This window comes from Pelobates fuscus, chromosome 7, assembly GCF_036172605.1.
Source record: "Pelobates fuscus isolate aPelFus1 chromosome 7, aPelFus1.pri, whole genome shotgun sequence".
Classification (NCBI taxonomy): domain Eukaryota; kingdom Metazoa; phylum Chordata; class Amphibia; order Anura; family Pelobatidae; genus Pelobates; species Pelobates fuscus.
Genome location: NC_086323.1, coordinates 138925558 through 138939019, shown reverse-complemented (window position 1 = coordinate 138939019; position 13462 = coordinate 138925558).

The following is a 13462-nucleotide window of genomic DNA, read 5'->3' as shown; positions in this document are numbered from 1 at the left end:
TTGATGAAAGAAATTGTTTTAAAATAGCTGCCCTAAGAACAAACAAAATGATTGAGGGGTTGGAAAAGGAGTTAAGAGAAACAGAACAACAGAGAGATGCATATAGTGCTAAGATCACTGAACTCCAAGACCTAGTCATGGAATATAAAATGAAAATTAAAGAAAACACAAATAAATGGGATAAGGAGATTCCTAGAGTATGCCCAGGCCAGTCGTATTTTATTAAAGAACCAGTAGTGGGAACAAAACACAATGGAAATGTGCCAATTGTGAATTGTGTCCCACAAGCCCCTATAATAATAACTGAACATTTTAATGTAAGAGAAATGCCTACTAGCTTCTCTAGACAGACAAGGACTATGTCAATCACAGACAAAGATAATTTCCAGAAATGGTGGGGAAGTATGCCAACTGACGACTTTAACACCTTTACACATTGGTTTATGAGGGGAGCAAATAGAGCGAAAAAAGGAGGTCTTAACTTAGAAGAATGGACAGAACTGTTAGAATATGCTATGGGTCCTTTGGCTAGCAGACTATTTGGATTTAATAACAGTGTGTCTGATCAGGCAGGAAGAATTGCTGCAACAAATTTCTATTTACTCAGCATTGAGAAAGAAATTGTGAATATTACGATGAGGCCAGCAGATGGTCCTAGAGAGGTAGCTCAAAGGATATTGTTCTGGTATACGCTACGCCAACCTCAGCAGCCTCTGGTCTTGGGCTCACCAGAACACATTGCTAAAGTAATGGAAGCCCTTCCCTGGGAGTGTCAAGAATTTGTGAGGCTTTTTGATCCAACATTAGCAGACTTAGAAATGGTACTAACTAGAGCTGACAATTGGTGGATCAAGCATCCTTCCTCAGAACAGGCCTTCTCTGTTTCAGCCATAAGAACATTCAAGGTTGACTCTGGTAGAGATATAAATGGTAAATGGAGAAGCCAGAGGTGGGATGTACCCCAGAACAAGAGGGATAATGAGAACTGGAGACCAAAACAGGACTTTGACAAAAGATGGAGAGATCCACAGAGGGACCATAGGAATAGGGACAGTGCTAATGGAAGTAATGTAATGGGAGAGAATTGGAGAAATAGATGGGAGGGGCCTAAGGTTCTCAATAATAATTGGAATAATAAAAATACCTGGGAGAGGCTAAAAAGGACAGATAATCACAATTGGGGAGAAAAACGGAGAAACAACAGGAACAGTTATTGGGAGAATAATTGGAGAAGGAACCATAGATGGGATGAGCATCAGACCAATAGACGGGACTGGGATAATTGGAGGAATAAAGAAGGGAATAGAGACTACTGGGACCTAAAGAGACAGACTGAAAGATTGGAGGCAGATGTGAAAGCACTGAGGGAACAGATGAGAGAGGAGGAAAAGATTGTTCAATTGGGGGGTCCCAGCAATCAATAACTCTCATAATTTTTGTATCTCTCTACATCTGTATGTATGTTTGTTTTTCTTTTGTTTTGATTCTTTCTCTGAGTTTTCCAGTCTCCCATATAGCTATACATTTCTAATGATGAGATCTAGTGTTCCCACAGAGCAAGGCAAAGCTGCATTAGGATGATGATGTGTGTCAACAGAAGATTGTGGTGGATCCTTGTTACAGGATGGATAAGTATAAGCTGTATCACAGTAGGGATGGGAGACAGGCAATGCGGGCAGAAGATACTCCAAATAAGGGAGTCAGTTTAAAAAGATTAGTCTACATTTTAATAATCCTTCTATTCTTCCAAGGTGTCCGGAACAACGGCGGCAGTGGTTTAGGCAAAGCAGGGAGTCAGGAAAAACTGGACATATTTGCAGCCCTTCTGGGAGGAGTCGGAACTGGATTAAGAATATGGAATTCCGCAAATATCACATCCAGTCCTACACACTCTACAAACTCTGCCACTAGTACATTGCACATACATACATATTTAACACACACACACACACACATTGACCTAAATTTCTTTTTTTTGTTTTGTTTTGTTTTTTTGACAAATTTGTATAAAATGTGAATTGACAGCCATAGGAAAGTACAGGAGAACTTATGTCGCTGAGGGAACTATTCCGGAGGGACGGTGGGTTGAATTTCTCCTGTATATCAGGTTTTTGCTCCCACTAGGTTCTCTTGTACTAGAGGGATAACTAGATAACGGAGCAACATAGATGAAGAAAAAGTGGGGGAATGTGGGGTGATGCAACCCCTATTTGACTGTTTTCTTTTACCTTACTCATCTCACTCACACTAATTCCTGTGCTCCCCTTTCCTACTTCAGATCTCATAGTTTAGATAGATAAGAGGGAAATATTATTATTTTTAAATGTGCTCAACATAAGAGAAGAAAAAGTGAGGGAATGTGGTGACATTCTGTCATCAAACTAACATGGTGACCAGGGGTCATGTGATCAAGTTCATGTAGATCTTTCTTACAGGGGGATAAGCTTTACCCTTTGATATGTTAAGTAGGTAATTCAATACCTTTACAAGTCAGGAGAGAGATAGCCACTCCTCTCTATCTTCATTTCTCTCTGTTCCTTCTTGGCTGTTCTACTGAGCAGATGTGCAGACGCCATGTGCTATCTTGGTGAACCATGTTATACTCTGTTGCTTCCTTTTCTTCCTTGGTGGATGTGATGTTGAACTTGCAGCAGTGAGCCATTACTAGATGGTGAAGGCCTAACCGTGGGTGAGATCAAACGTGTGGGGAAGGGGATTACTATATAGATTGATAGATTTAAAAGGGTTGTTGCTCCGTGGGTCTGGGCTGTGTGTTTGTGATAGTATTGTGTTGTTGTCTTCTAAATAAATACCTTTTAATGTAGACGAACCTTGTGTAATATTTATATTAATTTGGTGATATACCACATTACCACTGGTAGTTATGCCACTGCCAGAGGGTGGAAAGTGGCATTTTCAATGATTTTGCTATATTCTTATAACCACTTCCCATTTTGTGAAGCTCAACAGCCTTTTGCCACACATCACACTTATATTCCTTGGTCTTACTCATTGTGATGAATGACTAAAGAAATTTGGCCTATGTGTTACCTCATATTTATACCCCTGTGTGGTTGAACAATTTCCTGTTGCTGGTCACATAGGTATGCTAAAAAATGTAAATTATCATTGGGAATATACTTCAAATATAATATTTCTCATATAAATTCATAGGGGTGCCATTAATTGTGCCACACATATATTTAACAAATAATTTTTAATAAACCTGTGTTGTGTTTGCGATTGTTTGAGATCCATGAGAGCAGAGTATTGTTGTGTATTTTTTCAACAAAAGATCAACCATTCATTTTTTTAAGTCTTCACTCATATTTACCAAGTGTTCCAATATTAGTGGAGGGCACTGTATATACAGATATATATATATATATATACACACACACACAGTATAAATAGTCTTAGGGTAGAGTGGGCGGGGCCAGGCTGCTGGCTGAACAGGACGCAGGGTGAGGGAGCTCCTCAACAGTACAGCCTTTTTCTGTACAAAAAGGGCAATTAGCCCCCAAAATATCGCCCAGCAAGGACCTTGACTCAAAAGCACGCAGGCAACAAACAGGCGTGAAAACCAGATGGCGGCTTATGCCCGTGCTGAAAAGGGCATCTTGCGGCCTACCAATAGATACCGGGCAGGAGACGCGGCCGGTCTCCTGTCCACTAATCGACTCGCAGGCAGCCTGAGTCTCGCTTACCCCCCCCTCTGGGCCGGTGGGGGTTATCCCGTCCCCCGCTGGGACACACGCTGAGGTTCTCCCGGGTCATTATGAGCTACCCACACGACAATCAGAATGCCGTGCAATGGCGCCCAAGATGGCGGATGCGGCTACAACCCAAATAACGCCGCAGCATCAGGCCGACCTCACTTTGAAGCGCGACTGGATGCAGCCTTTAAAAAATTCTGGACCAACTTAAAGAAGCGGATGAATAGAGTGCCCCCTGCAGCGTCGCCACAGGTGAGAACGCAGACACTCAGCGAGAAGAGGCGCGAGAGATCCCCAAAAGGCAACCCGACCACATTAAAGGCACACCACGTTACCTTACGCCCTCCCGGGCCTAGAGCCAACCGGGGAACACCCCCAAAGCACAAACCACATTTGCAGAAGGGAACAATACGCCAAGATCAACGCAGAAAAGCTCTCTGCAAGCTCCCGGCTGGGAAGAATTTGGACTCAAGTTCGTGGCACCATAGTGCAGGCTCTGAAACAGACCTGGGGCAAGGGGAGTACCTCGCTCACGATAAACAGCATGGCTCACCACAGTGGACTATACACGTCTGTGAGACAGATGCCTAGCCAGGGTATCGGCTAACTCTATGACTCCCGAAGCTGGCTGCAGGCCAAGATAAGTAACCGGACACGGACTCTGATCTAGGACTGTGGACCCAGCGGCATAAAAAGCGTACATGTTTTACTCTAGGCTTGTTGCCCATTTACGCTACCTAACTCCTAAACGCAATAACTAGCTGCCAATTAGCAAAGTTAATGTTAATGTATAGCCAATATACATAATATATGTTCCAAGCGAAACTTTAAGTACAAAAAATGTGCTGACATTGCATGCCACAAAATGTTTTAACTGTTCTCCTCTTCGCTTGTATCTGTTGTTGTGGTAGCACAAGCGTGTTGTTTAATTATGCACTGCAAAATATTTGTTAATTTACTTTATGCTACTTTAGATGACTAATCACCTTAGTAAAGGTTATATATTCTGCTTCAGACCTTAAGCAGCATATGGGTAGAAGGTTTCAGACTAAGCGGTGACCCCTCTTAACATAAGCAATAGGATTTAACAAGTTTAAAATGTATAATGTTTAGAATGTGCACCTGGTTAAACATAAAGTGTTAAACATGAGCAACGAGGATAGACGTATAAGGATTAGAATGTATAAAGAGCCTATATGTTTAATGATTAGCATGTGCAGCGAGTGTAAACGTATACTGTTCAAAAAGTGCTCCATAACACTGTTTTTCGCTTCGTTTAGCATTACAATCTCAAAAAAAAAAATTGTGCAAGTCCTTGCTGCATACCACCTCCTATGTAAAGCTATGTCTTAAAGGACCACTCTAGTGCCAGGAAAGCATACTCGTTTTCCTGGCACTAGAGTGCCCTGAGGGTGCCCCCACCCTCAGGGACCCCCTCCCGCCCGGCTCTGGAAAGGGGAAAAGGGGTAAAACTTACCTTTTTCCAGCGCTGGGCGGGGAGCTCTCCTCCTCCTCTCCACCTCCGTTCCTCCCAGTCGGCTGAATGCGCGCACGCGGCAAGAGCTGCGCGCGCATTCAGCCGGTCACGTAGGAAAACATTCATAATGCTTTCCTATGGACGCTTGCGTGCTCTCACTGTGATTTTCACAGTGAGAATCACGCAAGCGCCTCTAGCGGCTGTCAGTGAGACAGCCACTAGAGGAAATAGGGGAAGGCTTAACTAATTGATAAACATAGCAGTTTCTCTGAAACTGCTATGTTTATAAAACAATTAGTTAACCCTAGCTGGACCTGGCACCCAGACCACTTCATTAAGCTGAAGTGGTCTGGGTGCCTAGAGTGGTCCTTTAAGAGTTTTGTGTCAACTGCTGTTGTGGCATGACATAACTGTTTGTACATCTCTGCACAGCAAAAATAAAGAATTAAAAATAAATAAATAAATAAATAGTCTTAGGGTAGGATCTGCACTAGGGGTTTCAAATAATCCACTTACCTTGCACTATTTACAAGGAAAAAAATAAACTTGAATTTTATTTATGGTCAATGTTTCAACTGAAAAAGAAAACTTTCATGACTAACAACATTAAAGAATGGCAACAGTTTGGTTGCTGCTCACTTAAGAATACTATGGATTTTGAATAGTGAGAAAATAAAAAAAGTCTTCCTAGACTCTGCAAAGTACAGTAAGTAAATTGTGTGTTTTTTCCACAAAGAAATACATTTTTAAAAACTTCCATTTTGTATGTATAATGTTGTTTATTGTTGTTATTTCAGCCTGAAAAAAAGCGCACTGTGGTCCCAGTTTGTCCGTCCTGCAATCAGCTGACTGTGCAGGTTTTCCCAGTGACCTATGAAAATTCAGATGCCATACAAACCAGAGCAGATCACCCTTTGGCATTGCCAGTCGACCATTGTCAAACCTGCCTTCAAGATAAAAATAAACACCAACCCACTAGACCCTCAATATTGGCTCGTGCACAGAACTTCAAGTGTTTTGTATGCACTTGCCCAACCATGGATGGAAAAACAGTCTGCCAGCACTATTACGCCTTGTCTATAGTATGCTGGTTGGCAATTATTCTTACTCTGATCATTGTGATAGCAGCAACAATACACCATGGATGAAAAATACAAGAATCCAGCCATAGGAATCTGTCAATGAATCCTCCCATTTATTTTTACAATAAACAACTTGACTTAATCCTGAATATTGAGGTGATCAACCCAGATCAGATATGTTGCAAGTGATTTCACTTTTTTTGTTTAAATTTATTGCTGCCTTTACTGATATTTTCACTAGGTATTTCCCAGCATTTTAACATGATGGGTGATGAGCAGTGATTTTCAAATAAATTTTTTGTATGTTGTAAGCTGGGGTTGTAATACTGGCCGAGTTCCATTCTCAAAGCATGATTAATAAATTGATTGAGGAAATAATGGTCGATATGTATGAGAAGCATTGGATTTGACCACAAGCGAGCAGCAGTGAGGATGGGCTTTTGTTGTATTTTTAAAATTTCATTATATGATGCTATAACCTTGTTATAGCGCTCCGACTGAATAATTACACAAAATTGAGCATGCAAAAAATACAGATTTTTTAAAAATACATAAATACTGTACATGTTTTGCAGCATTTCCGAACCTTATCCCTGCCTTCCCTGTCCCATCTTATCCCTGCCTTCCCTGTCCAATCACCTCCCATAATTCCTTCTTGGTGGTTACTGTATCTATGTAGATGATAGCACAGCTCCTTTTCAATACCTTCTTCACAACCTGTGTAATCATTTATTTAATTAGTCAGGATGTATACAAAATGTTTCTGGGAGTTGTATTTCAGTTAACAGCTTTCATATCTTAAAGTCTGATAACTGAACTACAAGTTCCAGAAACCCAGGTTACTGACTCAGTTCTCTATATCATGGAATAAGGAACACATTTAAAGCGACACTGTCATGCCGAATTCCGTTTTTTTTTAACCCCCCTCCCGCCTCAACTACATCCAATCGACCCCCTAGTCACCCCCAAATGCCCCCCACATTACCTATTTTTTATTCTTTATTTTCTGCCCCGATCTATATTCAGGGCGCCGCCATCTTTGTGTGGGTAGGTGAAGTCCCTGTGGGACACGTCATCTACCCACACTAGATAGCCCTGAGATTCCCGCACATGCCCAGTGAAACATCTGGACATGCGAACGGGAATTTCACCTATTCATTCATTCATCAGACAGACGAATGAATGAATAGAAAAAATCAGACGAACTAACTAACACTGTGTATCAGTGCTCGTTTGTTTGTTCGGTTTATTACAAGGAGGGAGCTACTGGCGTGCAGCTCCCTCCTTGCAATATGTAAAGACAGAAGCGGCAGGGAGCAGTGCTCCCCACCACTTCATAAGCCCCCCAGGTCCCCTCCTCACTCTATGGGGGTCAATATGACCCCCATAATAGCACAAGGGAGATTAAAATCTCCCCAATGCCCCTACTCGCTATACCGCGAGTAGGGGCATGTCCACTAAACAGTGAGCAGCCTGTGGCTGCTCACTGTAAAAAAAGGGTAATAAGGGGGGGACGGGGGACCTACTGTCCTCCCCCGCCGGCCCCCACCCCTGGACGGCGGGTGGGGGCCATAATGGGAATGAGGGGGGACCTACTGTCCTCCCCTCAGGCCCCCACCCCTGGGCGGCGGGTGGGGGCCATAATAGTAAGAGGGGGGGGACCTACTGTCCTCCCCCCCCCGGCCCCCACCCCTGGGCGGCGGGTGGGGGCCATAATAGTAATAAGGGGGGGGGACCTACTGTCCTCCACCCCCCGGCCCCCACCCCTGGGCGGCGGGTGGGGGCCATAATAGTAATAGGGGGGGGGGGACCTACTGTCCTCCCCCCGGCCCCCACCCCTGGGCGGCGGGTGGGGGCCATAATAGTAATAAGGGGGGGGGGACCTACTGTCCTCCACCCCCCGGCCCCCACCCCTGGGCGGCGGGTGGGGGCCCTAATGGTAAAAGGGGGGGGGGGACCTACTGTCCTCCCCCCCGGCCCCCACCCCTGGGCGGCGGGTGGGGGCCATAACGATAATGGGGGGGGACCTACTGTCCTCCCCCCGCCCCCACCCCTGGGCGGCGGGTGGGGGCACTAAGTAAATTTCCCCCCCCCCCCCCATCAAGGTGACTAGGGGTGCCCAAGCCCCTAGTCATCCACCCCCCACCCAAATAAAAAATGCCCCTACCTACCCCCCTCACCCTAAAAAATAGTGAGGGGGGAATAAAATTGCTAACCTGTAAAGTAAAATTAAACTTACCATTCGACGTCTTCTTTTTTCTAAAATCTTCATTTTCAGCCCCAAAAAAGGCCAAATAAAAAACCATCATAGCCGTCGAACTAAAAATAAAATAAAAAACCCGAGCGCAAAAAAAAAAACCCGACGAAAAAGAAAAAACCCGAGCGCACAAAAAAATAATCCATCTTCACCCATGGAGGGCTCCGCGCAGACTGAGCTCCGCAGGGCGCCTTGCCCCGCCCTGCAATTAGCCTAAGAACACTCTAATTGGTGGGTTTAAGCCAATCAGAGTGCTCTTTGTCATTTTACAAGCGTGGGAAAGTTCTTTGGAATTTTCCCACGCTTGTAAAATGACACAGAGCACTGTGATTGGATGGATTTCAAGCCATCCAATCACAGTGCTCTGTGTCATTTTACAAGCGTGGGAAAATTCCAAAGAACTTTCCCACGCTTGTAAAATGACAAAAAGCACTCTGATTGGCTTAAACCCACCAATCAGAGTGTTCTTAGGCTAATTGCAGGGCGGGGCAAGGCTTTATAAGCCTTGCCCGCCCTGCGGAGCTCAGTCTGCGCGGAGCCCTCCATGGGTGAAGATGGATTATTTTTATGTGCGCTCGGGTTTTTTCTTTTTCGTCAGGTTTTTTTTTTTTTGCGCTCGGGTTTTTTATTTTATTTTTAGTTCGACGGCTATGATGGTTTTTTATTTGGCCTTTTTTGGGGCTGAAAAATGAAGATTTTAGAAAAAAGAAGACGTCGAATGGTAAGTTTAATTTTACTTTACAGGTTAGCAATTTTATTCCCCCCTCACTATTTTTTAGGGTGAGGGGGGTAGGTAGGGGCATTTTGTATTTGGGTGGGGGGTGGGTGACTAGGGGCTTGGGCACCCCTAGTCACCTTGATGGGGGGGGGGGGGATTTACTTAGTGCCCCCACCCGCCGCCCAGGGGTGGGGGCCGGGGGGGGGGGCAGTAGGCCCCCCCCCTCCTTATTACTATGATGGCCCCCACCCGCCGCCCAGGGGTGGGGGCCGGGGGGGAGGACAGTAGGTCCCCCCCTTATTACTATTATGGCCCCCACCCGCCGCCCAGGGGTGGGGGCCGGGGGGGAGGACAGTAGGTCCCCCCCCTATTACTATTATGGCCCCCACCCGCCGCCCAGGGGTGGGGGCCGGGGGGGAGGACAGTAGGTCCCCCCCTCTTATTACCATTATGGTCCCCACCCGCCGGCCAGGGGTGGGGGCCGGGGGGGAGGACAGTAGGTCCCCCCCCTATTACTATTATGGCCCCCACCCGCCGCCCAGGGGTGGGGGCCGGGGGGTGGAGGACAGTAGGTCCCCCCCCTTATTACTATTATGGCCCCCACCCGCCGCCCAGGGGTGGGGGCCGGGGGGGGAGGACAGTAGGTCCCCCCCCTCTTATTACCATTATGGCCCCCACCCGCCGGCCAGGGGTGGGGGCCGGGGGGGGAGGACAGTAGGTCCCCCCCTCTTATTACCATTATGGCCCCCACCCGCCGGCCAGGGGTGGGGGCCGGGGGGGAGGACAGTAGGTCCCCCCCCCTACTACTATTATGGCACCAACCCGCCGCCCAGGGGTGGGGGCCGGGGGGGGGGGGAGGACAGTAGGTCCCCCCCCTCTTATTACCATTATGGCCCCCACCCGCCGCCCAGGGATGGGGGCCGGGGGGGGGGGGGGAGGACAGTAGGTCCCCCCCCCCTCTTATTACCATTATGGCCCCCACCCGCCGGCCAGGGGTGGGGGCCGGGGGGGAGGTCAGTAGGTCCCCCTCCCTACTACTATCATGGCCCCCACCCGCCGCCCAGGGGTGGGGGGCCGGGGGGGGAGGACAGTAGGTCCCCCCCCCCCTCATCATCTTTATGGCCCCCACCCACCGCTCAGGGGTGGGGGCGACAATAGGTCTCCCTCCCTTATTTTACTTTACAGCCCCCACCCGTCGTTTAGGGGTGGGGGGCAATATTTTTTTTATTTTTATTTTTTACAGTGAGCAGCCACAGGCTGCTCACTGCTTACTAGACATGCCCCTACTCGCGGTATAGCGAGTAGGGGCATATTATTTACTAATACCAAGTCATTTTTACTTAGTGTTAGTAAATTTGGCTGAAAGACCAATTTAGGTCTTTCAGCCTTTTAGTAGATAGCTCCCTGAGACCGTGGGAATTAGGGAGTTATCTACTAAGCGGCTGCAAGATGCAGCCACAGCAATGAATAGGATCGGAGTTTCATTCATTTGAATGAAATTCCGATCCAAACAAAGTACCGAATTGCATCCTAACACCAATGGAGAAACAGTGCTCATTCTGTTAGGATGCAATTCGGCAGTTTTGCCGGCGTTCTGTCTAAGTGACAGGACGTTCGGCAATACTGACAGGAAGCATTGTGGGAACTGGGAGGAAAGCTAGGGATCATGGGAAAATTGGTCTGACCAGCGGAAATGAAGCACACTTTGCTCCTCCGCTGGTCAGAGCTGGTCAAGCGGAGGAATCCTCCATAAGACAGAGTCCCTACTTTGTCTTATGATTTTAAAGAAAACTAAAGAAGACAGGAAGAAAAGAATAACAGATCCCGAGAGAGGGGGAGAAGAGGAAGAGATTGAGGAAAGGTAAGTTCGGCATGACAGTGCCGCTTTAAAAAAAAAATAAAAATAGTGGGGATAGGGCTTCCTCAAAATAACTACCCACTGGCATAAACACCCTTTAGGCAAGCATGTAAACTCACTCTTGTTAGAAGACAATAGTTTCCAGTTAGATGTTATTCAATAATAAAATTGTAGAAATCAGAAGACTTACATTTTTTGGGCAGGATTTAAAATATGGGTGGGCCACGGGGAGAGGGAGGCACAGTGACATAGCTGAGAGTATACATTTTGCACACTTGCATAACTCTTTTTACCTATGTTTTGTTCCCCCTATTATTGCACAGTTATACTATTGCTCTCTTTGGTGTCTCGTAGTTTACATTACAGACCGCCCTACCATGTGTTGACACTGGTGCTACCTTCCGCAGCTGTTAATCTAAGCTCCAGTGACAACACTTCCCATCCCCAATCGCCTCATGGTACTATGGGTATTATTTGATGAGGAGCATCTTGCTAAGGCGAATTGGTGCTTAAAACCTCATAATTCACTTACTAGATCCAGGGGCACTGGAGACATCTTTTATGCTCCTACAAAAATGGGCCACACAATGGCAAACATTTATGGACATCGTGACCTGCGACTCCATAACTGCTCCTAAATCATATCTAGGACTGCTGTCTTCTATCTGATCATTTATAAACTCTACATTGAGGTCCTTCACATCACAATAATAGGTATATCCCTAACCCGCTTTCTAGGAAGGCAGCTGTACCTTCCTAGATTGTTTAAGCTAGAAAACGAGTCAGGATTTCACAGGAATCTGCATTAACGTACATGGGTAACGTCTGGCTGATATGTGATTTGCATAAGTAACCCCATTTTCTTATTTCTGTACCATGTCTCTTATTACAGAGAAATACAGTTACATTCTAGGTGCTTTATTAAAATATATTGCAATTGTACATGATTCAAAACATACAGCTCTTAAAAAATTAACAGCAGAAAAAATGGTAGTTATGCATGTCAGAGTTCATAGATTTCTACTTTTTAAGTGGAAAACATGGAAAAAACAGTCAGTCAGCATTTATCACATATTACTATAGAACATCACAGACTAATAAACAGAGGAGGGTGGGCAAGTTTTGGCCAAAGGAAAAGCCTTTTTTTGTACACAAAAAACTCACAGATCTTAACCCCTTAAGGACCAAACTACTGGAATAAAAGGGATTATGACATGTCACACATGTCATGTGTCCTTAAGGGGTTAATGGGCATTGTCCTACTTACACAGAGCACCAAATATATGCACATTTGACATATGGAAGCTGGTGACGTTAAAAGGTTTGCCATCATATACCCCTGCAACCTGTATCAACATGAACAAAAGGAACATGGTAAGAGACAAAGGCTCTGTTTCCCACTGACTTTATTGCACCAGTGACCAGCAGCATGAATGCCATGAACAGTGTTCCATCCCAGCCTGCAGTCACATCATACACACAGATTGTAGTCTTGCAGCACTATCAACCTTAGATTGTAGTCCACATTTAAATATATCAGAGGGCAGTGCAGGCCCAGAAAGCAGCAAGACCACAGGCCATCAGCCAATCAGAACATGCACAAACCCACACAGTACCGGCTAGCAAAGGCCTGGTACAGTTCCTGCTTGCTGCTTCAATCCTCCAGCAAGCTACTAAAATACACCTGAACACTTCCTGCTAGTTTAAAGAAACAAACATGTATTCCCAATCCTATATATAGTGTTAAAACCACCATCTAGCAGCCCCCCTAAATATAGTAAAATATTTTGTTCAAGATTGCAGCTGCTGGTTCTGCCCCTGATCTGTCTGCTTGGCTGACAACATCAGAGGGGATCATCTGAGCCAGTCACAGTGCTTTTCCATTAGATTTGCTGAGACGGTCAAGAAGGCAGATCAGGGGCAGAGCCAGCACAAGTCAAACACAGCCCTGGAAAAATCAGCATCTCCTCATAGAGATACATTAAATCAATGCATCTCTATGAGGAAAGTTCAGTGTCTCCATGCAGGAGGTTGGAAACACTGAATGTCAGTCACACTGTGCAGCACTGCCCCAGGAAGCACCTGTAGTAGCCATCAGAGGAGTGGCCACTGGAAGAGTCTCTAGGCTTTAATGTAAACATTGCCTATTCTCTGAAAAGACAGACCGTGTTTTCATGAAAATGCCTGCAGGGACGGTCTATACTCACCAGAACAACTACAATGAGCTGTAGTTGTTCTGGTGACCAGTGTCCCTTTAATATTGTGTTAGCCATATTGTAAATATGATTCTGTCTGATGAGCAATAAAGTTAATGCAATGAGAAACACTGCATTTTCTCTGAAAAGACAGTGTTT